This window comes from Podarcis vaucheri, assembly GCF_965113315.1.
Source record: "Podarcis vaucheri genome assembly, chromosome: 5".
Lineage (NCBI taxonomy): Eukaryota > Metazoa > Chordata > Lepidosauria > Squamata > Lacertidae > Podarcis > Podarcis vaucheri.
In genome coordinates this window covers 10,964,663-10,991,939 of record NC_138763.1, presented here as the reverse complement: position 1 = coordinate 10,991,939, position 27,277 = coordinate 10,964,663, and the positions used below count along the sequence as shown (strand labels likewise).

At 42.4% G+C, this 27,277-nt stretch overlaps 1 protein-coding gene across 1 annotated transcript in view; it reads left to right on the top strand.

The window, feature by feature from the left end:
- The window catches only part of LOC309533262 (uncharacterized protein), a 464,396-nt gene that overhangs the window by 317,459 nt on the left and 119,660 nt on the right, over window positions 1–27,277 (top strand). The window lies entirely within an intron of this gene.

The following is a 27,277-nucleotide window of genomic DNA, read 5'->3' as shown; positions in this document are numbered from 1 at the left end:
CAAGACAGCTGATCGCCCTCACTTCAAGGTCCGTGGCATTACCTTCCCCAGGCACTGAGGCAGAACAGCTTTTCTCAGTTTGAAGGAAAGCAGCCACAGTGGATGTGCATCTTTGCTGGCTGCCCCACTGATGCACCCCAACCCCTTCCACTCAAACCATGTGGTGGAGTTGACTCTGCTTTCTCTCCTCCCTCCACCCATCCGATTTCTGTGACTGCTCCTTCCCTCATCCCCACACCTGATCCCTAATTTCAGACATCGTGATATATCAGAATATCACAATGTTTAGCTGCTGATATATCACAATGTTGAAAGCCAGATGTCACTCAGCCCTACTCTGTTTTTTAGTATTCCTAAAATCCTTTGTTTATTAGGGGCTACACCACATTTTATTCAAAAAAAAATTGCTTTGCAGAGGTAACTAGCATAGAGTTATCAAAATTTTCAAAAGTAAGGGGTCCATGGCTTGGCTTTTGAGAAATCGGGAGTCCTCAGTAAACCACTGGTCTGCATACAAAAAATGTGTTTATTGGAAGAAGTTTGCATTAAATGCTGCAGAATTTTTATGAAGATTTAACGTAAACAGCAACAACTATTTTTTCCAGAAATATGGAGAATGGAATTTAAGATTGGGGAAATGAGCAACTGATGTTTGTTTTCTCCTGCTCTTGAGGGTAGGACTCGAGGCAATGGCTTCAAGTTATAAGAAAGGAGATTCTGATTAAACATTTGGAAAAACTTTCTGAGTAACAGCTGTTTGACAGTGGAACAGACACCCACAAGAGGTGATGGACTCTCCTTCCTGGGAGGCTTTTAAGCCGAGGTTGGATGGCCATCTATCATGGATGCTTTAGCTGAGATTCCTGCATTGCAAGGGGTTGGACTAGATGATCCTTGGGTCCCTTCCACCTCTATGATTCTATGATGAGCTGAAATTGGCAGATCCTTCCATCCCTGGGAGACTTCTTTTTCCTAGGTGAGTTTCCCACCCAACTGTAGTTGTTCAGACATCTCTGGCCCCCACAAACGTTCTGTCCCTAAACATCTTGTCATGAAAGCTCAACTGCATACTATAGAGGTAATAAAATAATCCATGAGTTCATTTTCTTTTTGCAAGTGTGAGTTTCCCCTTCGTAAATCACTTTATATGTCAGAGTGAAATCTTCTTCAATACTATTATTCCCTATATAATATTTCTTTAATTCTTCCTCACTGAGCTGGAATGATAACAGGATATCATCTGACTCACTCTCCATTAGATAAATCATTGTGTTAATCTGCTCCTCTTCTGGTTTGCTGTTTAACTACTCCTGAAGACACAGGTTCATAGTTAGGGCATGCTGCTGGACTCAGTATTGAGCATGGATGCTCAGGTTTCTGTGGTGGCCAGGAGAGCATTTGCACAGTTAAAGCTAATGTGCTAGCTGTCCATCCCTTCTGATGTCTGATTTGGCCACAGTGACACACGACACCCTGTTGGAATTACTTTAGTGCGCTCTATTTGGGGCCTGTCTTTGAAAAGTGCTCAGAAACTTCAACTGGCTCAAAGAGCTGTAGCCACATCACTGACCGGGTTATAGGTATCATACAACTCCCTTAGGTCAAAGCTATCTGAAATATGGCATTCCCTCATATGAACCTGGCCGGGTTTTGAAGTTTTCAGTGGAGGCCCTTCTTTCAGTCCTGCCCACCCTACAAGCATGCTTGGTGGGGACATGGGAGAGGGCCTACTTGGTGGCTTCTGCCAGACTGTCTCCCTACTTGGTGGCTTCTGCCAACACCCTCCCTGGAGAAGCTAGTCTAGCTCCTTCCTTGTTGTCCTTCCACCTGCAGCTGACAGCCTTCTTATTCCAACAGGCTTATAATACAAGGGCTGTTGCCATGCTGTTTTTATTGTAATTATTTGTATGTTTTAAACAGATTTTATATGTGTATGTAGTTTTAATTATATTAATGTTTAATTGCACACCCCCCCATGTTTTTAGCAATTCTTTTTTTATCTGTATGCCGCCTTGATTCCTGTCAGGGAAAAAGGTGGGGTATAAATAAATATATCATCGTCATCATATTTAAAGCTATTCAGAACCCCTCAAATCTGTACCTCCATTTGGGCTAGTCACTGGGGGTTGTAAATACAAATGCCGGTAACTGAGCAGACTGGGCTGCCATTGTCTCCCTGCCTAAAGCATAGGGCTGTTCTTAGTAGACTGAAGTATCTCTTGGTTCTTTCACTCATTCTTTCATTGTGAGTATGTGGAATCTACAACACTGCCACCATGTGTTACCAGAGGTCCTTGATCAAGTAATAGTACATTCTTGTTGTTGTTGTTTGGTCATTTAGTCATGTCCGACTCTTTGTGACCCCATGGACCAGAGCATGCCAGGCACTCCTGTCTTCCACTGCCTCCCGCAGTTTGGTCAAACTCATGCTGGTAGCTTCAAGAACACTGTCCAACCATCTCGTCCTCTGTCGTCTCCTTCTCCTTGTACCCTCCATCTTTCCCAACATCAGGGTCTTTTCCAGGGAATCTTCTCTTCTCATGAGGTGACCAAAGTACTGGAGTCTCTTCCAGTGAGCACTCAGGGCTGATTTCCTTAAGAATGGAGAGGTTTGATCTTCTTGCAGTCCATGGGACTCTCTAGAGTCTCCTCCAGCACCATAATTCAAAAGCATCAATTCTTCGGTGATCAGCCTTCTTTATGGTCCAGCTCTCACTTCCATACATCACTACTGGGAAAACCATCACTGCCTTGTCGTGGCGAAGGGGCTTGAATAACTCAGAGAAGCTATGAACTATGCTGAGCAGAGCACCCAAGATGGACAGGTCATAGTGGAGAGTTGACCAAACGTGATCCACCTGGAGCAGGAACTGGCAAGCCACTCCAGTATCTCTGCCAAGAAAACTCCATGGACAAAGACAACAGGCATATAAAAGTACATTCTTAGCTCTTCCTTATTCTCCTTCCAAGCACCATCCCACCCCCTGAACCAAGAGGTTCCATGACACTCTGCATGTCATGCTAGTCAAGCTGTTGTAGTATATTGGCTATCAGTGTGAAGACTGGAATGCTTCACTTCAAGTTTCACCTCAGACTGGAGCATGCTACTGGGTGACTTCAGCAAGCAACTGCCTCTAAAACACACCCTTGCAATATAAGGGTAATGATGTTGGTCTACCTTTGGGTAGTTTCATACATTATGCAGCAGTATAGTCCAAGTTTGCTCTTGAGTATACACTTGACAGCTGTAGCCAGGAGTCCTCGTCATGTACACCAATATGATATACTAGAGGATATATCTTCAGCTAAACCTTTAGAACATCTCAAGTACACTTACAGAAAGGTAATGAGTAAAGTGGCCTTTGTAGGTTGTTGTAAAGATAATTACAGTAGCATTTGGCCAATAGTTTGAGCTTTAAAAACCTATATAAATACTATTATTATTGCTACTAATGCATTAAAAGCCCTTTGCCCTTTCCTCCTCCTTCCATGATTCTTCCTCTTCTGTTTCCCACTTTTCTCTCTTTCAACTCTTATGAGCTTCCCATAGCTTTATAGTTGCCCTTTCAGTTTAATGTTTGTGCCTTTATTAGTCTACTGAAACTTTCAGGCTTCTAGCCTTGTCCCAGCTTGTGTTTAGATTGTAGGCTGATCTAAAACAAATTTCATAAATTATTTTTTCCTTTAATTTTGTAGAAACAAAGCCAATGATTGAGTCAGCATATTATGTATCTGCCCTTAATGGGACAAATTAGTGGAGAAGGGGCTAAGAAATCACCAGTAAAGTATTGTTTTACGTGTAGGTAAGGCCCCCTGTGTTTTAAATGGCCTTGACAAAACTAAAAATGGGAAGGCATAAATCTCAAGGAAGCAAATAAGAGGAATGAGTGCCTAATTGCTGTACATTCTGTTCAGCTGACATACAGATATCAGGACAAACATTGCTAAGAGCATCCTGACAGCAATGACAAAACAATGCAATTGAAAAAGACAAACTAAAAGCTTGTTGCTTTTAATAGAAGCAGCAGTAGAATGAATGCATTTATGTAACATATGTTAGTGGTGTTTTTTTTGAAAAGGTTGTTCCATAGGTTCTGAAGCATGGTAGTTGGAATGCGTCATCCACACATACATGAGAACCATGCAACTCCCATTAATTTTAGTGGAACTTGCACACCAAGTGGTTTATGCCCTGGACCCCAGTGCCCACTTCTCCAAAGGAAACAAGCCCATTAAGGGACAAACTTTCTGTTATGTGCAAACAGATGCATTTAAATTACAACAGCTGATTCTTCTAGTGAAAAACAGAATCAAGAGGTGGCAATTTTCAGTGGCAAAGTGGTGGGGTGCTTAACCCTTGCCTTTTCCCACCTGCACTTTTCTTCTAGTTCTCTTTTGAAAATTGCCCTCCTCTCCTGAAGCTGCTTTTCTCTATCAAAAGCAGCTGCCAAGGTTTAAAATACACATCTTTATTCGAACATGTCATTTGGCCCTAAGTATTCCCCCTGTTTGACTGCTTGAGGAAGAATGAGCAAGGGACTATTACACTTCTGTAGATAAGAGAAGTCTGTTTTTTTTCTCTTTGAAATTTTCAATGTATTCACTATAAGAGTACTCTCTGTTAACATTATCAAATAAATGTATTTTGATTTTGTGCAAAAGTAGCCTAGTATGTCTGTCCAAAGCTCAAAATATCTTTCTCACAAATTGCTTTTTTAAAAAAGGAAAGAGTTGGCAAAATACAGAAATTCCCCTTTATTCCTTATTTCTAAGGAAGTAATATTGATGCAGCTGGTCCCTGAGTGCCTACTAGCAGCTGGTGAATTCAACAATCTCTTCTCCAAGATTGTGCACTGTCAGTTAAAGCTCTAGGGCCTTCCTCCTTCTTGTTGCTTTCCAATGTCACCTCCTTAGTCTTATCAAGACAAGAGTTCTACCTGTTCAACTTTCATAGAATTGTAGAGTTGGGAGGAATCCCAAAGATCATGTAGTCCAACCCCCTGCAATGCAGGAATCTCAGCTTGCATACGTGAATATTGACCAACCTCTGTTTAAAAACCTCCAAGGTAGGAAAGTCCTGAAGGAGTCCATTCATCTGTTGAACAGTTCTTGCTTGCAGGAAGTTCTTCCTTATGTTTAGTTGGAATCTCCTTTCTTGTAACTTGAAGCCATTGGGTCGGGTCCTTAGCCTGCAGAGCAGGAGAAAAAAGCTAATTCCATCCTTCCGTGTGACAGCCCTTTAGATATTTGAAGATGTCTGTGATAAAGAACAAAGGCATGGAGGAAATAGCTACAAAATTCAAACATGAAAAAAGGGAAATGTGTCAATTAGCAGTCTAATCCATATGTTCCGCCCCCCCAAAAAAAAAAATTAAACCAAATTTTCATATCACACTTCTGAAAACAAGTTAAGAAACTTACTCACCTGTTCTTAAACCAAAAGTAAGAAATTGCACTTTGCCTGCAAATGCTGCAATACCAGATCAATGCATGAAGGCATCTCACTTGCCTTGTTCAACCACAAGAACTGATGTTAAGTAACACAGGCTGGATCAGGTGTGACAGAGTTATGGAGTATTATGGAGAAGATTTCCTTCTCCTCGAATTTAAAGATGTAAAGCTGATTTATGTTCTGCACAACGCCCTCAGCACACAACTATTGAAAACAGACACACTTGGAAATAGGCATCATTTCGGCTGTCGCAATAAGCAAACAGAAGTGGGTGTGGAGGTAAATAACACATGCCACCATCACCACACAGCTGGAGAATCACCAACATAACTTGATGTAATATTCTGTGTCTACACTTGCACTGGATGCAATATGAATTCAGATTAATTTCTGTTATTGAATTATACAGGGAACAAGTAAATGTAGATTAAGGGGTGAGGAGTGAACTGCCCTGAGACCTCCAGGTATAGGGCGGTTTATAAATTCAGTTAATAATAAAAAATAATAATTTAAATGAGGAGGAAGTCATGTGGATACTGGGAAAAACTTGCACACCTGAGTAACAGCGAATCCACATTAAATTCCTTTGTGCATGCACCCCACCTTCCCAGTTTGAAGGTTTAATGCTACAGATCATCAGCAACTGTGTGAGCCATATGCCAACTGAACATGCATATGGTCTCAACCCTCTTATGTACATGTCATGCCAGGGATATTGTCCAGAAGCAGCCACTGCCAGCATCACTCTTGAAGCTGTGCAGGCATTTGGGAAACCATTGTATCAACAGTGTGCAATTTAAATCCTATTGCAGCTGGCACTTAACTAACAGCACAGTGCAGATCCCATAGCTGAGTTGTTCCATGAACATCATTTATCTAACCTGTGAATTTCTGCCAAAACTTTGGAACAAGGCTTATGCAAGCATTACACGTAGTCTGGAATTTATTCCCCAAATCTGCCAACAGGCATAAACCACCAGAACCTGTACACATTTCTTTCAAATTAATAGGAGATATTCAAAAGCGCATCATAACTGATTATAGATTGAGACCATCCATGCCTCTCATAGAGGATTCTGATGTCGCTAAGTTCTATAGGAAGCTTACAAACTACCGGGATGGTTTGGGTTCTGTAGTTGTTGGCATCCATCTGTCTTGGGAGACAATAAACAGCCTCGGCCCAGTATACCTGAAGGAGAGTCTCCACCCCCATCGTTCAGCCCGGACACTGAGATCCAGCTCCAAGGGCCTTCTGGCGGTTCTCTCCCTGCAAGAAGTGAGGTGACAGGGAACCAGGCAGAGGGTCTTCTCGGTGGTGGCGCCCACCCTGTGGAACACCCTCCCATCAGATGTCAAGGAAATAAACAACTATCTGACTTTTAGAAGACATCTGAAGGCAGCCCTGTTTAGGGAAGGTTTTAATGTGTAATGTTTTATTCGGTTTTTAATCTGTTGGCAGCTGCCCAGAGTCGCTGGGGAAACCCAGCCGGATGGTCGGGGTATAAATTGTTGTTGTTGTTGTTGGGCGGGGTATAAATTGTTGCTGTTGTTGTTACTGCAATGTCCACTATAAACAGACCCAATAAATCAATTCACAAAACCTCTGTTTGGGAATGAAAGCAATTTAACCAGGGTGGAGAGGGGGAAATGGCTGCTGAGCGATGCCTATTACTTTGTAACTTATAAAGTAGCTTTATACCTTGGCAGCTAGGAAGATTAAAAAAGGTAAAGGACCCATGACAGTTAACTCCAGTCGTGAATGACTCTGGGGTTGCGGCACTCATCTCGCTTTACTGGCCGAGGAAGCCAACGTTTGTCCGCAGACAGTTTTTCTGGGTCATGTGGCCAGCATGACTAAGCTGCTTCTGGCGAAACCAGAGCAGCGCTTGGAAACGCTGTTTACCTTCCTGCCAGAGCGGTACCTATTTATCTACTTGCACTTTGACGTGCTTTCGAACTGCTAGGTTGGCAGGAGCTAGGATCGAGCAACAGGAGCTCACCCCGTCACGGGGATTCAAACCGCCGACCTTCCGATCGGCAAGCCCTAGGCTCAGTGGTTTAGACCACAGCGCCTCCCACGTCCCATGCTAGGAAGATTAGGGTGAAATAATTAGATAAACTAGTGGTCAACTTCAAAAGAGATTTGGAGATTTAATTTTTACATTTTATATGAGAACTACCTTTTATTCTATGTAACAAAGAATTTTAGTAGATTTGGCTGTGGTTTTACTGTATATTTACTGACTGTTGGTGTTCTTGAATGATGCCATGGCCTTTGGCTATTGCCTTCTCTCTCTGTCTTCTCTCTTTGATCCAGTCTCACAGCCTCCACATGGTCAACTGGAACTGTGCAGGCTGGAGCTGATGCAAGACTCCAGTTTGTAAACAGATTGGTTAGCTTTGCCTATGAATTTGAATAAACACCTTACCAAGAAATTGGCATTACTTCTCATAAGTTGCAGCTGACTCTTATTATATTCTCTCTCCCTTTCTGTTTTGCAAGAAGCAAAAATCAGAAATCTGTGACTTAGAACAAATTGAGAAAAAATTTTGTCAGTGTGTATGTATGTCCACGCATTCATTTCCTAATGGTGCTTTCCTCCACATGAAACCCTCAATAGCTGAGGTACTTGCAAAGTGTGTGTGTGTGTGTGTGTGTGTGTGTGTGTGTGTGTGCGTGTGTGTGTGTGTTGGAGAACACACAGAATGGAGAGATGAGTAAAATACTATGCAACAGGATGCTCCTTTTTTCCTTCCACTCGTTTCTGTTCTAAGACCCTAACCCAAGAAAGCAAGAAAGGGAGCACCGCAAGCTCCCTTATAGGCACAGCACTTAGTCTCTTGGGAAGTTCTCATATGGGAGTGGGAGCTATGCAATACTACTCAGTGCAAGAGCTCTTGTGCAGCTCCCATTCATTGCAGAGGGGCTTACACAGATGAACTTCCCAGTGGATTGTGCCCTTATTCAAAAGGCACTCTGTTTCTTCCCTGACCTGTTTTGCCTTCTCTTTCGTGTGAGTCGAAGGCATACAAGGGGTTAAACTATTAGCTTGCTTGTGAATAGCTGCCATCGCCAGGGATTGTGTGAAAAGCTGAGAGCACTTGGGATTCTCCAGTGGGCAGCTGCAGTAGCTGCTGCCTATTTTGACTGTTGCAAAATTAATTCCTGCCAACAACATATTTCTCTTGTCCTTTCTGCAATAAGTACTGTAGGAGTGCCAAAGAATTCCAATAGCCCCTCTTTCTATTAAACTATGAAGTCTTTTTTTCTAAGAAGAATAGTGTATGCAGTCCCTTATTTGACATTTGGGCTTGATTGGATTGTGACGCAATGGCGGCCTTGAAGTATTTTCATTTCAAATCCAAAAAGGGGACCAGTCTGGATGTGTTCCAGCTGAAATGAATCAGTCCCGTTGGGATCTCTCTCTCTCTCTCTCTCTCTCTCTCTCTCTCTGTGTGTGTGTGTGTGTGTGCATGTGTGCGTGCGTGCGTGCGTGCGTGCACGCTTGGAGCCCCTGTGTGCCATTGATTACCAAAAAAACCCACCCTTTTACACACTCTGTAACATAATTACTAGATCTGAAAAGCATACTATTCTAAAGTGCGTATTTTAATAAATACCTTTAGCACTAGTTTTCTCCCTGTGGGCATATTGCCAGTAGGTGGTATTCAAGGCTAAAGTCCTTACCTTTGTGCAGTTGCTAAAAAAGTATCAATTATAAAAAAGGCCCAACAATGTTCAGCCAATCAGATCAGTCTATTAACCGAACATTCCAATGTCTCTTTCAAAAAGAGTATGCAAGAGTGTTAATGGACCTTTCTGCCGTGCTTATTGTTGAAGGAGGGAGAGAAGGAGCAACTCAATTTATGGGTGTGTTTTTTAATTGGGCATCTCTGGAATTGAATAGAGTTGTTGTGGGAGAGGTTGTAGCACTTTTTATGCTACAGGCATTTCCAAGTCCTACAAAGCCATACAAAGCAACGTTGCTGTACTATATACCAACTGAGTATGTAAACCCTTCATCTTTTAAACCTCACATAGAGCATAGCCTTGAAACCACTTAAACTCGAATAGTCTCATAAACATCAACAGTCTTACTGTAGGGGTTGTTTTTATGCCATCTTTTGCAATTTCATTCCTGTGGAAAGGAGCTACATGAGTAGAGTGTGTGCTTGTCCACATAATGAACGTATTCCACGGTCAGTGCTGAGCTGAAGTTGACAGTCAGAAGCAGACTCTCCAAGCCAATGGACAGCTCCAAGGCACCAATGATGTTTCAAGCTGCAGCCCTCAAATAAGCCTTATATCTTGGTGGAAGCCCTGATGACTGCTGGAAGCCCTGCCCCACAGTGGAGCGTGAACAAAGACTAAAAGGGTAATTTTAAAGCCTTGAGCTTTGAATTCCTGTAAATATTCTGTAGCTTTTAGGAAGGTCTTTGGATCCCTGCATAACAGGGTCATGACATTATATCCCCTTTGCTTCATCCCCGTGATGAAATGCTCCATCATAGCTTTCATCTACTCTTCCATCCGTAACTGCAGATAGTCTCAAACTTCTGGCTCATGTTTTAAAGTTCGGTTTTTTATTTCCCTGTCTCTGGGTTTCTACAAAACTTTGCATGGAACCTGAATTATGCAAAACATCCCTCCCCCACAAATTACCATTACCATAAAATGTAATTATGTTTTTCCAATGGATATATTGCAAATAAATATTGAAATTTAGACCAAGTGGGGAGTCCCTTCCAAGTCTACAATTCTATGAAAAGGAAATACCTACTATGTGCAAGAGAGCCCTCTATGGACACCATACATTGGGTCACACAAGCAGCTAGCCCAATGGTGGCCTGACTGTCATACCTTTTGGCTTGTGGATGCATGTTCCTTACATCAGATAGGCTGAAAAAGTCCCCAACAGAGTACAACCCAAATTTATTTTATCTTCCCAATCCCCACCCCGCTTGCCATTGTTTGTGACTTTTCATTCTTGGATTGCATGTGAGAGAGGAGAGAGAAGAGAGAGAATTTTAAGGCAATGTTTCATTAAGAGATAGACACCCTCCTTCCCATGTAAAGAATATAATAAGAGCCTGGCTTCTGAATCAAATCAAAGACCTGACTAGTCCTGCAGCCTGTTTCCACAGTAGCCAACCAGGTGCTCTCAGGAAGCCCACAAGCACGAGGACATGAGGAAAACAACTCTCTCATACTCTTCTTTGCCAGCAACTGTTGTTCAGAGGCACACTGTATTAAACAATGCATGTTAAACTAAACAAAGAGAGTCCCTGGCCCTCCTGATTGTGTTGCAAGCAGTGCTTGAAACATCAAGTGACTGAAATTGTGATCTCATTGTTTTGCAAAGATACAAAAACAAAACAATGACTCTAAGGAATCTATATTTCATGCTTTCAAATCAGGAATTACCTATCCCTTAAATAATATGGAAATCCTCAAAATCTCTGGAGATTCTATTCCTCTCTTAGACACTCGAGAATTAATGCTCTCTACATCACCAGTCAATTTGCAATCCTTATCCTCTAGATATTATCATCAGGATGTACTTGTGGCCACTCTCTTTTGAGATAGCTAAATGGCCTGAAAAGGTAGCTTGAAAGTCTGTTTGAATGTTCTCTCCTCTCCCTTCTTTCTTCACCTGTTCAGAGGTTTCAGCAGTCTTGGCTTTGGTTCAGAAATGTCCTACTGGTAATTACCCCACTTAAGGTTTTTCCCCCTCACTGCCCAGTAGGGATAGAGACCGCAGCCACTGTTGCAAGGTGATCCTTTTCTTTCCAGGCTGCAGAGGTTGAGCAAAGAGAGGACCAAATGACAGTAAGATTGCCTGGTATTGAAGATCTCTTGGTTTTCTAATAAGGGAGAAATATACAATTTAGCCACTGCTTTCCCGCCGGGCAAACTCGAGATGTCAAGTTCCTTCCTAGCTTTGTCTTTACTTATGGCAAATCAGTTGTTAGAGCATAAGAACATTTTACATTTGCGCTCTGCGGCTATTTTGTTCATGCTAAGCTTATCAGATCCTAATTTGTAGAAACACTTTTTTAATATATAAAACTCAGAACTATCAGCTAGCGTTTTTAAAAGACCACGTAGTGTATTCCCCTTTTCTTTGCTCCCCCCTTTCCTTTAAAGGGCTCTGATGCTCGTTTTACTTATTCAGAACATTAAAATAGCAAATGGTTTATACGAGGTGTTGCTAATTACCTATATTACTGTACTACTGTGACAGATGTGAGCAAAAAAGAAGCTGAAAATGCCCACAGCTGCGCACTCCATGACACTGAGCTGATACACAGACAGAAGGCTAACAGATGTTCTGAACTGTCACTTTGCCTAAATCTCTCCCCCCCCCCTTTCTTTCTTCTTCTTCTTCTTAAAATAAGATGTATATACTTTTGGGGCTTTTTTAAACCCTCAAGTTAGTTTATCTTTTTAAAAACAAGCAATAAATAAAAACAGTATTAATGTAATAAAAATGCAAAGAAACTACAATTAATCCAATAGCAAAAAACAAAAAAACCATCAGCAACATTTTAGGATGATGCTTGGCAGAAAATAGAAGTTTATACAGCCCTCTTAGCAATTTGTCAGGAGGCTGCTAGATGTGTCTCTTTTAGGCTGATGTTCCAGTGCTTCAGGGCAGCCATTGGGAACGAGGTATTCTGCTTCCCGCAGATCTAATGTCCCATGCAGAAAGAAGAAAAGCAAGAGAACCATCATCAGAATTTAGGATGGGGTAGTGGTCATCAGGGCAAAAGTGTTCCCTTAAGTCCACTAGGCCTGAACCATTTTTAATCTGAGGAGTGGAGTTCTTTTTAATTCACTGGGACCTGGTTTCATTTCAGATTCTTCCTCAGAATTTCCATTTGTGTTAATGGCCGTTGGAGACTTATCTTTAAAAAAGCTTTTTTATTTACTTGGGTTACACAAAGTAATGAAGTTTTATATTTCCACTATCAAAACTGTTTTTACTTTCAAAACATAGTTGTGAAAAACTACAAGAAAACATACAAAGAAGGAGCGACAAGGTAAGGCTAGATGGATATATCCACAGCAGTAACCCCAGAATATTGCTGGTGATCTGTCACAAAATATACTCTGCTATCTTCCTGCTGGGAATTTGCCGCATGGATAGAAACTGTTGGTGACTAAATATATTATGGACATTGTTTTAACCCAGCAGACTTTGGGCAAGTGCTTTGAAATGTGTGCTTGCTTCGGAGATAGTCGCAATATGATTTGACACATTAAAACATATGTCCTGCCATATACATTAAATTGTTAATTTGCGCACTGACAATGTTTTTTAAAGAGAAAGGGAGTATAAATTAAAGTCCACCCAAGTTTTATAATGTACCTTTCAAGTAAAAAAAAGGGGGGGCACACATCTGTCATGCAGAGAAACATAATACCTTCCTTAGAGGTATGGGGGGGTTTAAGAAAGGGGGGCAGCAATAGAAGAAGCAGGATCCCCGTTGTACAGAAGTTTTAATGGCTTAAACATTATGTTCAACATAATCAGCATTTGGCCTTTCCTATTCCTTGGTTCGGTTAAGAAACACGGCTCCAAAATGTACATCTTTGCTGGGTTTGTTTCTAAATTACTCCCCACACTTAATTACGAGGATGAGAGGAATGCCTTATTCCTCTTTGTTATAGGCTAAGCTCTCAGTAATCCCAAACAAAAGAGCCAGTTCTGGAAGATATAGGATTTGCTAGCAGGATTATGGTCTCATAGATAATGATGTGCAGTCAGCAGAAGCAAAGCTTTATTTTAATTCAAATAAGCCAATAAACAAACCACTGACAAGAGTAACTGGTTTCTGTTGCCACATTGGCAGCTGAATGATAGAAAATCTATTATACCCTGTTCACCGTATGTTTAATTTAATAGAGATACAAATTAAACTCTCTACATGGTCTATTAATATAACAATGTTTTTTATTAACAAGACCGATCTGTGTACATGTTGTGTACTATGTGTGTGTACTGTGTGTGTGTGTGTGTGTGTGTGTTTTCAGATGTGTCCCTGTGACTATATGAAGGGCTTTGCTGATACTCAGAATTTGAGCGAAGCATGTGATGTAATAGCCCACCAGATTTTCTTTACAAAAAAGGACAATTTGGAAGATATCAGACGAGCAATAGTAGAGTTTTGTCGGACATAATGAGGTAATTGGGGTTCATGGACCCTGGTAATTTGCTTTTGCATAGCTATTTCCTCCTTCAGTATGACTGCTGCAGCCTTAATGCAAGCTACAAAACTTAGGTGTAGCCATAGACCTCCCCAGTTTGGTTCTTAGCTGATGGAACACCAGTTCATGCTGAGCCAAGCCGATACACTTGTTGGGCAGAGGTTGGAAAGGGCTTGCTTGGCATAGGTTTAATGAGATCAGCTGATAGAATTTCTCTCTGGCTCTTTTTTAACTGAACAAACAGAACTGTTTTTAATGCCTAGCATACTCCTTAAGGGTGTTTTAAAGACTGAAGGAGAGTGAAGGGTTGGGTGCTGGAAAGCACAGTCAAGGCCATATTAACAGCAAGGCCAATGTGACTGATGGTTCAGAATCCTCTGCCCAGGAGTCTCCCCAATCACCCTTCCTTTTGAACTCCGTCTTTTTTGTGGCATCTCTGAAGTGTGTATTAATGATTTTCCTGGGCTAGCAGAAATGTCCATCTTTAACACAGTGTGATAAATGCAATGCAATTATATTTTTATGGGACAGGATCTCTACATGTTTCAGTGGGAATGCTGAACTTTGGTTGGGTTGATGTTACACTACTTGAAATGCAAGCAATTGCTATCAGTGTATGTGGGCCATGGGCTTCTTTGGAGTCAGGGAGAACTAAATATCATATTTTAAAACTTCTGAAATATCTTTCCTTGATAATGTACAAGGTGTTGTGAAATTTGAAATCCCACTCTTGGAGATAACCCATCCTTTTGGCTTTTGGTGAAGCCTCCCAGGGGCGCCAACTTATAAAAAATATTGGGGGAGCCCGCGAAAGCTCATGAATAATAAATAAGCTCATGAATATGCAGATAAAGTGCCGCCGCCTCCTCGTGAGCGAATAAGGGAGAGCGTGCTGCGCCTATTAATCAGCTCCGAAGGAAATTGGGTGGAGCTTTTGCTCGGGAGGGAGGGCAGGAGGCATGCAGCCCGACCCTGTGCATTTTGGGCTGGGGGAGGGGCGGCGGTGGCGTTCTGCTGGAGGGGTGCCCGAGATTATTGGGGGGGCGGAGCCCCCCCAAACGAATTTTTGAGGGGGCTCGGGCCCCCTCAGGCCCCATGGAGTCGGCGCCTATGAAGCCTCCTGATTCCTACTCCCACTTTTGTTATCATAGAGTCATAGAATTGTAGAGTTGGAAGGGACACCGAGGGTCATCTTGTCCAACCTCCTGCAATGCAGGAATCTTAGCTAAAGCATCCATGACAGATGGCCATCCAACCTCTGTTTAAAAACCTCCAAGGAAGGAGAGTCCAACACCTCTCCTGCGAGTCTGTTCCACTGCTGAACAGCTCTTGCTGTCAGAAAGTTTTTCTGCACGTTTAGTTAAATCTCCTTTCTTGCAGCTTGAAGCCATGGGTTCAAGTCCTACCCTCCAGAGCAGGAGAAAACAAGCACGCGTCCTCCACCATGTGACAGCCCTTAAGATATTTGTAGATGGCTATCATATCTCCTCTCAGTCTCCTCTTTTCCAGGCTAACCAAACTCAGCTCCTTCAAGTGCTCCTCATAAAGCTTCGTTTCCAAACCCTTGATCATCTTGGTTGCCCTCCTGCACACTTGCTGCTTGTTAACATCCTTCTTAAATTGTGGTGCCCAGAATTGGACATAGTATTCCAAGTGTGCTCTGGCCAAAGCAGAATAGAGTGGTACTATTACTTCCCTTGATCTGGACACTATACTTCTCTTGACCATTAGCCTTTTTTTGCTGCTGCATCACACTCATATTAACTCATTATTAACTCATATTAAGCTTGTGGTCCACCAAGATCCCTAGATCCTTTTCACACGTACTGCTAGTAAGCCAGGTGTCCCCCATCCTATATTTGGGCATCTGGTTCTTCCTGTCTAAGTGCAGAACCTTACATTTATCCCTATTGAAATTCATTTTGTTAGCTTTCACTCAGTTCTCCAATCTGTTAAGCTCATTTTGAATTCTGATTCTGTCTTCTGTGGCATTAGGTACCCCTCCCAGTTTTGGGTCAGCTGCAAATTTGATGAGCATCCCCTCAATTCCTTCATCTAAGTCATTTATAAAGACAACTACGGGCCCAGGACAGAACCCTGTGGCACCCCATTTGTCACTTTTCCCCCAGGATGACGAGGAACCATTAATGAGTACTTTTTGAGCGGTCAGTCAACCAGCTACAAATCCACCTAACAGTTACATCATTCAACCCACATTTTACCAGCTTCCTCACAAGAATATCATGGGGGACTTTGTCAAAAGCCTTACTAAAATCAAGATACACTATGTCCACAGCACTTCCCTGGTCCACTAAGTTTGTAAATCCATCCAAAAAGAAAAAAGAAAAGAAATCAGATTGATCTGGCATGACTTATTTTTGAGAAACCTGTGCTGGATCTTAGTATCACAGCATCCTTTTCTAAATGCTCACAGACTGACTGTTGAATTATCTGTTATAGGACCTTTCCTGGTATTGCTGTCACACTCACCGGTCGGTAGTTACCTGGGTCTTCCTTTCCCCTCTTTTTGAAGATGAGAATAACATTTGCCTGCCTCCAGTCTGTTGGGACCTCACCTGTTCTCCAATCATTCTCAAAGATAATAGACAAAGGCTCTGAAATTACAAGTGTACACATCCTTTATATACAGTACAGTGGTGCCTCGCAAGACGAAAAACTCGCTAGACGAAAGGATTTTTCAATTTTGCGTTGCTTCGCTAGACAAATTTCCCTATGGGCTTGCTTCGCAAGACGAAAACGTCTTGCGCTTTTTTATAAAAGCCACTTGAAGAGGCGCAGTTGCAACGGACCGTGCTTCGCAAGACAAAAAACATCGCAAGACGAAAAGACTCACGGAACGAATTCTTTTCGTCTTGCGAGGCACCACTGTACTACTCCTCCCTTCTTGTTTGGTCTACAGTGGTACCTCGGGATGTGAACGGGATCTGTTCCGGAGCCCTGTTCGCATCCTGAATGGAATGCAAGACGTGACAGCGCGTGTGCGCCGGTCGCGTTTCGCCGCTTCTGCGCATGCGCATTACGTCATTTTGAGCGTCTGCGCATGTGCGAGCGGCAAAACCCGGAAGTATCACGCTCCGTTACTTCCGGGTTGCTGTGGAGCGCAACTTGAACACGCTCAACCTGAACCACATTCAACTTGAGGTATGACTGTATTCCTTTTGAACAGGAATATGCATCTGACCTACGACTTTGTGCGGAATGCCAACGTATTCCTTATTTATTAGTGTTCCTAGTAATTGCAACTGGATTGACTCAACACATCAGGAATCCTGAAAGTTGCTAGTTATTACATGGCAGGGAATATTTTTACTAAATTTCATCTCTGCCATATTTAATCAGTTTAAAAATCCCAAGGAGATACCAGATGTTCACCAGATACTGCAGTCTTGCACATTAAAATTATCATGACTGTTGACCAAATGAAACAGCCATATCAGCAGGACAAAGGACCATTGAGCCCCATTGAGACTTTTTCCCAGGAAAGTGTGGATTTCTGTTAGGATTTCTTTCACAACCAATAGTATCTATGGAAAGCTATGCCAACTTCCCTTCCCAACCTGAAAGAAAGGCAGAAGAGTGACAGAGAACATTGAGTCTGCCCTTAGCAATTACTGGGGCTCTTTTATTTGCAGTACTTATTTATTGTTTTTTCAGGTGGGGTTAGGTAGTTCTGAAAATTGTTTTGTTTTTTTAAGTATCAAATAATAAAACTTCATAAAACCAATCCATTAAAAAAAGAAAGAAAAATGAAAACAGTTAAAACTAATGTACAAACCTAAACCCCACCATGTGGCAAACTAAAAATGTCTTCCACTTGCCTCTCACAAAACAGCAATGTAAGAAAAGACAAATAGACCCTTGTTAAAAAGGCATTCCAGGATGATAATTGCAGTACTTATAGTGGAAATTAACCTAACATCTGAAAAGGCCAAGATCTGGATCAGGTTGGATCATAGGAGTTGGATGATAGGAGAAGCAGAATGTTTTGAGATCAAGAAACAAAATCTGGTTCCTGATTATCTCAGGATTTGGTATTTTAGGATTTTAAAGTTCAGCCAAAGCTACTTCAGCTGGATTCAGAAAAAAACTGAATTTCATTGCAACTGTTAATAATTTCTTCAAAGTAATTGAGTCCAGTGGACTGAGGCCCAAGTAAGTGTAAATAAGATAGTGCCTTCAAAGTAGGCGTAATATGATCACAGTATATTATGCTCTTCAGTCCTGAGGCAGTGGTTTCTAGACTATCTTCAAGATAACCCACATACATACACTGTACATTTGTGAATCAATCAAAGCTGGAAAAAGTCACTCTAAGCCTGGGACTCCAGGAGTGAAGCTAGGTCCAGGAGCACCCTCTGGCTGCAAAGCTTTTCCTTTGGGGGGGAGTGTAGGACATTAATTTTCCCATCCAGCTCATCTACTGTGTCCTGTCCAATCATAGTCTCCGCTTATCTGGCTGATTAAACTTAAATATAGTCATCCAGTGTACCACTTACCCAGTACAGTGGTACCTCGGGTTACATACGCTTCAGGTTACATACGCTTCAGGTTACAGACTCCGCTAACCCAGAAATAGTGCTTCAGGTTAAGAACTTTGCTTCAGGATGAGAACAGAAATCGTGCTCCGGCAGCGCGGCAGCAGCAGGAGGCCCCATTAGCTAAAGGTTTGGGTTAAGTACAGTTTCAGGTTAAGTACGGACCTCCAGAACGAATTAAGTACTTAACCCGAGGTACCACTGTACTCTGATCCAACTCCTTGAAAGATTCCATCAATGGTATCTCCGAAAAATTGTACACATCACTTGGGAAGACAGGCGAACTGATATCAGTGTACTGGAAGAAGCAAAGATCACCAGTGTTGAAGCAATGATGCTTCAACAGCAACTTCGTTGGACTGGTCATGTTGTGCGGATGCCTGATGATCGTCTTCCAAAGCAACTACTCTATTCCGAACTTAAAAATGGAAAGCGTAATGCTGGTGGTCAACAAAAGAGGTTTAAAGACTGTCTCAAGGCAAATCTAAAAAAAAAAGGTAATATAAACACTGACAACTGGGAAATACTGGCTTGCGAGCGCTCCAGTTGGAGAACAGCCTTTGCCAAAGGTGTCATTGGCTTTGAAGACACTCAAACTCAGGATACAAGGGAGAAACATGCTAGGAGGAAGGCATGCATGGCAAATCCACACCGTGATCAACTCCTGCCCAGAAACCAATGTCCCCACTGTGGAAGTACATGTGGATCCAGAATTGGCCTCCACAGTCACGGATTCATTGTTAAAACTGTGTTTATGGAAGACAATCTTACTTGGCTACGAGTGATTGCAGAAGACGAAGAAGAAGAAGAAGAAGAAGAAGAAGAAGAAGAAGAAGAAGAAGAAGAAGAAGAAGAACTCTGATCCCATTGCAACATGTGGATCAGACAAAAAAAGAGAAAGGTTTTCCATAGATATACGAATCCCATCTCACACTTGAAGAACGGAGGACCTAGGGAAGATTGTGACTGAACTTGATGCAAGCTTGGGTAAATTATCTCCAAAGCAGGGCACAATACAGTATTATGCTGAAAGTTCCTAAGACCATAGCATGCATTGGCTAGAGAGCTGACCTCACTATTAGGTAAAGTGAGCCAATTGTTTCAGGCAGCAGATATTGGAGGTACCCTGGTCATTCTTCCAGAGCTCCCTGGTCATTCCCCTCTGCTGGAAATCAGTGGTGTATGTCACAGTCTGTCACGTACCCCAAAAAACTAGCCTGCTGCTGTTAGGTGCATGGGGGATGCTATTCCATTGCCAGTGTTAAAATAAGAGTCAATTGCCAGTCCAGTCAGCTTCTGTACATGAGGGAGAACCATTTTGTCCTTTTCCTCAGACAGCAAAATGTCTTGGGCGGGCTCTGCTTAGCTTTCTAAAATCAGGCTGATAGTTACAGGGGCACCACCTTTTCTCTAGTGCTTTCCCAGTCATACTCCCTACCGAAGGAAATTCAATAGACAAGCTTTCCTTGGTCTTTTAGTTCTTACGTTATGGGCATTTTCAGAGATCTGGCCAGATAATATATTGCTGCTGTTTCTGTCCTCTTTTATAGTTTTCAGTTGGGTTTAATTGTGTCTTAGATTTTTTAAAACAAAGCAAACGTGGATTAAAAGGTATGCATGAGGTGTCTTGAGGACATTTTCTAGGATAGAAATGTGACAGAATTTTTTAAAAAGAAATCCATCTGAATTCAGCAAATATCCCATTAAAGTTGGGGTATCCTGGATCTCTGTGTGAGTAACCAAGGCTTCCTTTAGAATAAATGATCAATATGGGCAACAGCAATGAAGTTGGAAAGGAGGTCTGGGTAGGAGACTGTATGAAACCACAAAGATGAGTGCAGGTCTGGTAATAGCCCTCTCCACATTCCTGTTATGGCTTAATTATGTTGAATACACAAAGGGAGGCAAGGACCAGGTGGAACTCGGCTTTATTTAGCCCAGAGGAATTTCCAATTGAGGGCTGCTCTTTCCTTGCTAATTGGAGGAGTGGAAGACACACACAATCTCTCTCTCATCACTCTCGCCACACTCATTCTCTCTCTCATAAGTCTTGGTAAATAAGGAAAATAATTCAGGATAGATTTATTTTTACTGGGCTGGCCCACAAACAATCCAATAGATCACTTCTAATAGCAATGTTTTTAAGGGAAGCTGATGTGGAGTGGTGTGTGATCTGAGAGGAGGACCCCAGCAGCATCTGCTGCAGTGGGATCCTGGATGATCTCTCTTCAAGGCAGCAAAATGCTTTGGGGCTGGGATGGGTCCTGTCTTTCAATGTAAATAAAAGGCTGCCTTCCCTGGAGTTATTCCATCAGCATCATTGGAGAAAAGGTATTAAGCTTCAAACTGCTGTCTCATTTAATGTTAACCTTCTGTACCTAACTGATTTCATCAGCATTTTCCCGGACCAGCAATCCTGAACATAGGCTGTATCAAACTAAGTTATACTCAAAGTAGACCCATTGAAAATAATGGCCCTAATTTAGCCATCTCCATTAATTTTAATGGGTCTACTCTGAGTAGGACTAAAGTTGGATACAACTCCATGTGTGCTACTTGAAAATAAGTTCCATTGATTTCAAGGTCACAAATCGAAGTACTGCAGGGCTTCAGCAAATGCACTGAGCAAGGAATGTCCTATTCTCTTCAGGGTTGTGGGTATGTTCAACCTGTGTATACTTACAGGGCATTCACACTGAAGTCAGTGGCACTGACACAGAACTCAGTTAGTCATTGCATCATGGAAAATCTGTTCAGGATCAGAATCTGCCAGTTCTGAGTACAAGTACATCAGCTTAAGTGATTAGTATTTTTACATACATGCATGCATGCATGCACCCATCATTTAATTTGTATGCCGCCTTTCCATAGTTCAAACCATGCTCAACAACATGAAAAAAATTATATAATGTAACAATAGTAGCCATAAACAATAAATAAAACACCAAAAAGTACAGAACCAAATTAAACAATTTCCACATAAATTACCATAAGATCTAAAATAAATATACAAATAATAATATCAATAACAGCAACAACCTCCCACCCAGCAAAAACCCAAGAGTTTGTTCAGCAACCTCAACTTTTGTAGCTGGAGTCAATCAGGGCCCCACCCTCCCATGAAGAACTGTTTTAGATTGTTGACTTTTCTTATTGCATGTGGCACTTTCAGAAAAATGTTACAGTATAGAGTGCTCCAGTTTAGGATTCCAGCCATGCCCTTTTCTTTGATGTGCCATTTGATTCCTGCTCACCCAGTTTTCTGCTTCCCTACATAATATTCCCACCGAACATGCTCTGTCCTCATTGGTCTATTTTGGGATTCCACACACCCCTTTAGGGTTTTTATTTATTTATATACTTCTATATACTTCTGCAAACCTTGGGATTCCCCCAAGCCTGCTGATACTTCTGTTGTTGTTGTTGTTTAGTTGTTTAGTCGTGTCCGACTCTTCGTGACCCCATGGACCACACCAGGCACTCCTGTCTTCCACTGCCTCCCGCAGTTTGGTCAAACTCATGCTGGTAGCTTCAAGAACACTGTCCAACCATCTCGTCCTCTGTCGTCCCCTTCTCCTTGTGCCCTCCATCTTTCCCAACATCAGGGCCAGCGATCCACATTTGGAAATAAGTTTACTATTTGTATGTTTGGTTCTTGTTTGTTTATTATTTGAAGAGCTCCCCTGAAGTCTCATCTAGTCCAGCATTCCATTCCCATGGTGGCCAGCTAGATGCATATGGGGAGTTCTCCAAGAGGACATGAACGCAATGAACCCCAGCAAATGGTATACAGAGGCATGCAGAAGTCTCTTTCTGTATTACAGTGGTACCTCGGAACTCGAATGTAATCCGTTCCGGAAGACCGTTCAATTTCCGAAACGTTCAAGTTCCAAGGCCTGGCTTCCGATTGGCCGACAGCTAGATTTTTGCACAGCAGAAGCTGTGTTGGACCTTTGTGTTCCGAGAAACATTGAAAAACCAGAGTGCTTACTTCTGAGTTCTCAGCATTTGGGAGCCGAAATGTTCAAGAAAGGAGCCGTTTGAGTTCCGAGGTACCACTGTATCTATATACCGTATTTTTCGCTCCATAAGATGCACTTTTTTCCTCCTAAAAGGTAAGGGGAAGTGTGAGTGTGTCTTATGGAGTGAATGGCGCTGCACAGAGATGCAGCATCCCTTCAGCGACGCGCCTGTCCTGCGAAGCTGGAGGAGGAACAGAAGGGTCTCCTGTTCCTTCTCCAGCTTCGCTTGTAGGGGTGCTGCGCAGTTCTCCCTCTCTGCACAGCGCCTCTCCTGCGAAGGAGAGGTGCTGTGCAGAGAAGGAGAACTGTGCAGCGCCCCTTCAGCGACACGCCTGTCCTGGCTTCTGCACAGCCTCTTTGGGCAGGGGGAGCCTTCATCCCGCTGCCCTGAAGAGGCTTGGCACGGTTATCCCAGAAGCCAGAACAGCCACACAGTATCCCAGAAATCAGATCCCTCTTGCTGTTCTGGCTTCTGGGATTCAGAATAATTTTTTCTTGTTTTCGTCCTCCCAAACCTAGGTGCGCCTTATGGTCTGGTGCGTCTGATGGAGCAAAAAATACAGTATGTTTGCCAAAACTATCCCAAATGTATATTGCAACACTGAAAGTTGAAGTGACTCTGATTTGCTTCCCATTTCATAGAATTGTAGAGTTGACCCAAGGGTCATCTAGTCCAGCCCCCTGCAATGCAGGAATCTCAGCTAAAGCCGCCGTGGCAGAAGGCCACCCAACCTCTGCTTTAAAACATCAATGAAGAAGACTCCACCACCTGCCAAGGGAGACAGTTCCACTGTCTAACAGCTCTCACTGTCAGAAGGTTCTTCCTGATGTTTAGTCGGAATCTCCTTTCTTGTAACTTGAAGCCATTGGTTTGAGCCCTGCCACCCAGAGCAGGAGGAAACAAGCTTTTTCCATCTTCCATAAGGCAGCCCTTAAGATATTTGACCCAGGACAAACCCCTGCAGCACTGCACTTCTCACTTTTCCCCATGATGATGAGAAACCATGGTGCAGGGGGCAGCTGCCCCCGTAATCAAGTAAATGAATAAAAATACTTAACTAACTGACCAGTTGCATTGCATTTCACTCAGTTCTGCCTCTCCTGATAAGGCTGCCCCCCCAAAAAAAATAAATCCTTGCTATGCCCATGCCTACCAGTTACCTCGTTCAACCCACATTTTACCAGCTTCCTCACAAGAATATTATGGGGGTCTCTGTCAAAAGCCTTACTGAAATCAAGATACACTATGTCCACAGCATTCCCCTGATCCACCAAGCTTGTAACTCCATAAAAAAAGAAAGAAATGAGATTTGTCTGGCATGACATGTTCCCTGTGGAACACCCTCCCATCAGATGTCAAAGAAATAAACAACTATCTGACTTTTAGAAGACATCTGAAGGCAGCCCTGTTTAGGGAAGTTTTTAATGACTGGTGTTTTATTGTATTTTTAATATTTTTTTGGAAGCGGCCCAGAGTGGCTGGGGAAACCTAGCTAGATGGGTGGAATTTATTTATTTTTAAAAGCTCATACTGTGTCTTAGTATCACAGCACCTTTTCTAAGTGCTCACAGACCAGCTGTTGATTTAGCTGTTCTAGGACCTTTCCTGGTATCGATGTCAAGTTCATCAGTCAGTGGTTACCTGGGTCTTCTTTTTTCCTCTTTTTGAAGATGGGAATAACATTTGCCCATCTCCAGTCTGTAGGGACCTCACCTGTTCTCCAAGAATTCTCAAAGATTATAGACAGAAGCTCCTTTAGTACCTTTGGGTGCAGCTCATCAGGCCCTGGAAATTTGAATTAATTTAAAGTAGTTAAGTGTTCCCTTACCACCTCTTTTCCTATCTTGGTCTACAGCTCCCTCCTTACATCATTTATTCTGTTATCACAAAGTTGGACACCACTTTCCTTTTGGGTGAGGACAGAGGCAAAGTTGTTGAATCTTAGGTGGTTTTAATCTCAGTGAAGACTCATAGCCTGGTCCTAATGCAAGTCCCATTCACTTCAGTGGGATTTGTGCAGAAATTCGCTGGTAAATTGGGTGAAGACTATACCGTAAATTAGCTCAGTTTTCAATTGAACACATTTTCTTGGAGGTCATGGTGCTGAAAGAGTTAAAATACATTGCAGGATTCTAAATCCCATACTCTTGTATTCTGGAGGAAATCCTGAACTATAGCAAGTGGTTACATAGCTTTCAAGGTATTTCTGGCACTATAGCAACTGGTGACAAGGAATTCTGTAGCAAATAATGAGAGTTATTTTCTCCCTGTAATATGAATGAGACAGTTCTCAGATATCAGTATTGGCCTAGCAATCAGAGCTTGTAAACATCCCTCTTTTGGGGCCATGAATTGCAACTGGGACAAAGACAAATCTGTTCCTTAAACGTTTTGGTCGTTTGAAGGTGCTTTCGATCACATTTAATTGTCTGAACAATTTCCCCGGCACATTATAGAGGAAAAGTTAATTTGTGGTTTATAGGTAGTATGTTATAATGTTTGGAAAAAGTGAGCAGATCTAGTGGCCTTCTCTCGCAGAATTGCCATTTCACCATTTTTCCTTGGTTTGGATGCTGAACAATAATTCAGTGGTGGGTCAGTTTGTCTTATCTACCTGTAAAAGACAGAAAATTGGGAGGTGGAGGCGGAGGAGCAATTTATGGAAGTTGTAGGAAGCATTAGGGGGGGTGTGATTGACCCACCAAGTGTGTGTCGGGAGGGACTTCAGCAGAAACATTTTCCCTGTGATAAGCTGCACTTTAATTTGAAAACTTTAAAACCTCTCAGCCTCCTTTAATGGTGGAAAGATACACAATACTTTTCACATTATAATATATGTAATGCACTACAATTGCCAGCCGTCTTAATTCTGAAAGGTTTCTTTCAACCTCCATTGGCTATGGTGTGAGGCGATAGCAGTGGCAGCAAGCAGACTAAAACCAAGTTCCAGCCTTGTTATGGGGAAAATGTTTAATGGGGAGAGGTTTTAATGCTAACCCTTTCTCTATTGAAGAGATAATGGATGTGGAATACAGAAAATATTTCTAGAGGGAGAATTTCAAAAGGAAATGTAAGAACTGAACTACCAAAACTACTCATCATGAGTTTATTCAGTGATATTTTAAGCATCATCTTCCTATCCATCTGTATAAACTTGTCAAAATCTATACTTTGGGGAAGGTTATTTTGTGAAATGTTCACACACACACAGAGAGAGAGAGAGAGAGAGAGAGAGAGAGAGAGAGAGAGAGACCGTAATAGCAAATGGTCCTTATGCCTTAAGATAGGATGCTAAGGAATTCTTAAGATCTAGATTGATTGATTGATTGATTGATCCATTCATTCATTCAGAATAAGTAGTACCATTCCTTGGTTTCATACATGCTCTTCTGCAAATCTTTTACAAAAAGAAAACCTGTTTTTGACCACTCCATAAATCCTTTGACTGCGAATTGTAAAAGTGTATCAAAGAAGGGAAACATATTCGTGGGTGTTCAGCTAAGCAGTGGCTGCTGTGCAGGATATCGCTCAACAGTCAAAAAGCACATCTGAGCCCCTTCTGCAGTTTGTGATTTCACGGGGGTAATTTCACATGTATGGCTTAGAATGACTGTTAATTCAACCAGCATTACAAATGTCTTTGTTATTTCTTTAACACTTTAGAGTGTTCAAAGGTATTCATATATATCGAAACAACCTTATAAGGAAAGCTCTCTCTGCTGTTATCCCAGTAGTGTGGGTGCAGAGCTGATCTTGCCAAAGGAGCTATTGAGTTCATGGAGAGGTTAAAACGTGGGTTTTTGTTGTTGTTGTTCGCAGCTCAGTTTCTTAGGCATTAGCCAGAGTGTATGTAAAGCCAGCATTGGCCAGAATGCTCATTAGCATTACAAATGTCTCTGCTCCACGTTCTCTTCTACGTTAACAGTGATTAGAGGTTGGCATAAATACATGAATAGGGGCTAGCTAGAAGTTCACTTAAGCCTCAGGTGCCAAAACACGGGAATGCCGTTCATGTGGGTTGAGAAATCAAGTGTTCCTTCTAGCCAATGTAAAGTTTTTAAGCACAAACCAGTTTAAGCCTGGTGTGAAAGCACCCAAATTGCGGCTAATGCAGATTAGAAAGGACATCCATTATACTTTCTAGCAGTTGCAGATTTTAGATTTGAAATATGGTAATGCTAATAATAATAATTGTTTTGAGTAGCAAGTGTGGAAACGCCTGGTGACATATTTCCTGCCTCCCGGCGCGTAGAGCACGGGACTCTCGGCTGAGCAAAACTTCCACTTGGGTGGAAGCTCAAGAAGCCGCATCTCCGAGGAGGCAAGGTTTGTCTTGTCTGGATAATGTGGCTGTAGGCTGTGGGTGGAAGCTGCGAGGCGCAGACTTTTCTGCACACGGCTGTTCTAAGCTAGATATGTGAGAACTCAGAATTAAAAATACTATCCGGAAAGGACCTGGGGCCCAATCCACCGGGGCGTTTCTCTTGTGCAAGCCCAGCTCGCTTTAAGCAGGGCTTAAGCAATAGAGTTTCCAATTGCCAGTTGTCATTTCCCGAACCTTCGCAACACTTTGGTAGTTGGTACCTGTGTGTCTTGCAATGCTTTAGGGCGGAGGGCTTTCAGAGGAGGACTGCTACCCACCCCGGGGCGCACGCACACACCGGCTTATCCGTTTCAAGTGGCGCAGTAAAAGATGAGTTAATTCCTCTTGCTGAGCGGTAGTTTTAGGGGCAACTTCCATAGACAGCGCAGCTCCTGCGTAGACGTTTGCTGGAGAAATCTGTAGCAGTTGCTGCTCCGGCTGTAGAGAAATGATGCCCACAGGTTTTGCCTCCTCACCCCAAAGACGTTTACTTGGAAGTCAGACCAATTGATCGCCATGGAAATTGACTTCTAATTCTGCTGTGTTTAGAATCCGGCTGTTGCGGACTCCGGAGTCCGATCCTGCCGTTTGGCGGGTAACCGGTCTTGCGGCTACAACTGAGCTCAATCATTGCCGGATGCGATGACATAGGATGCCAAAATTGCGGTTCT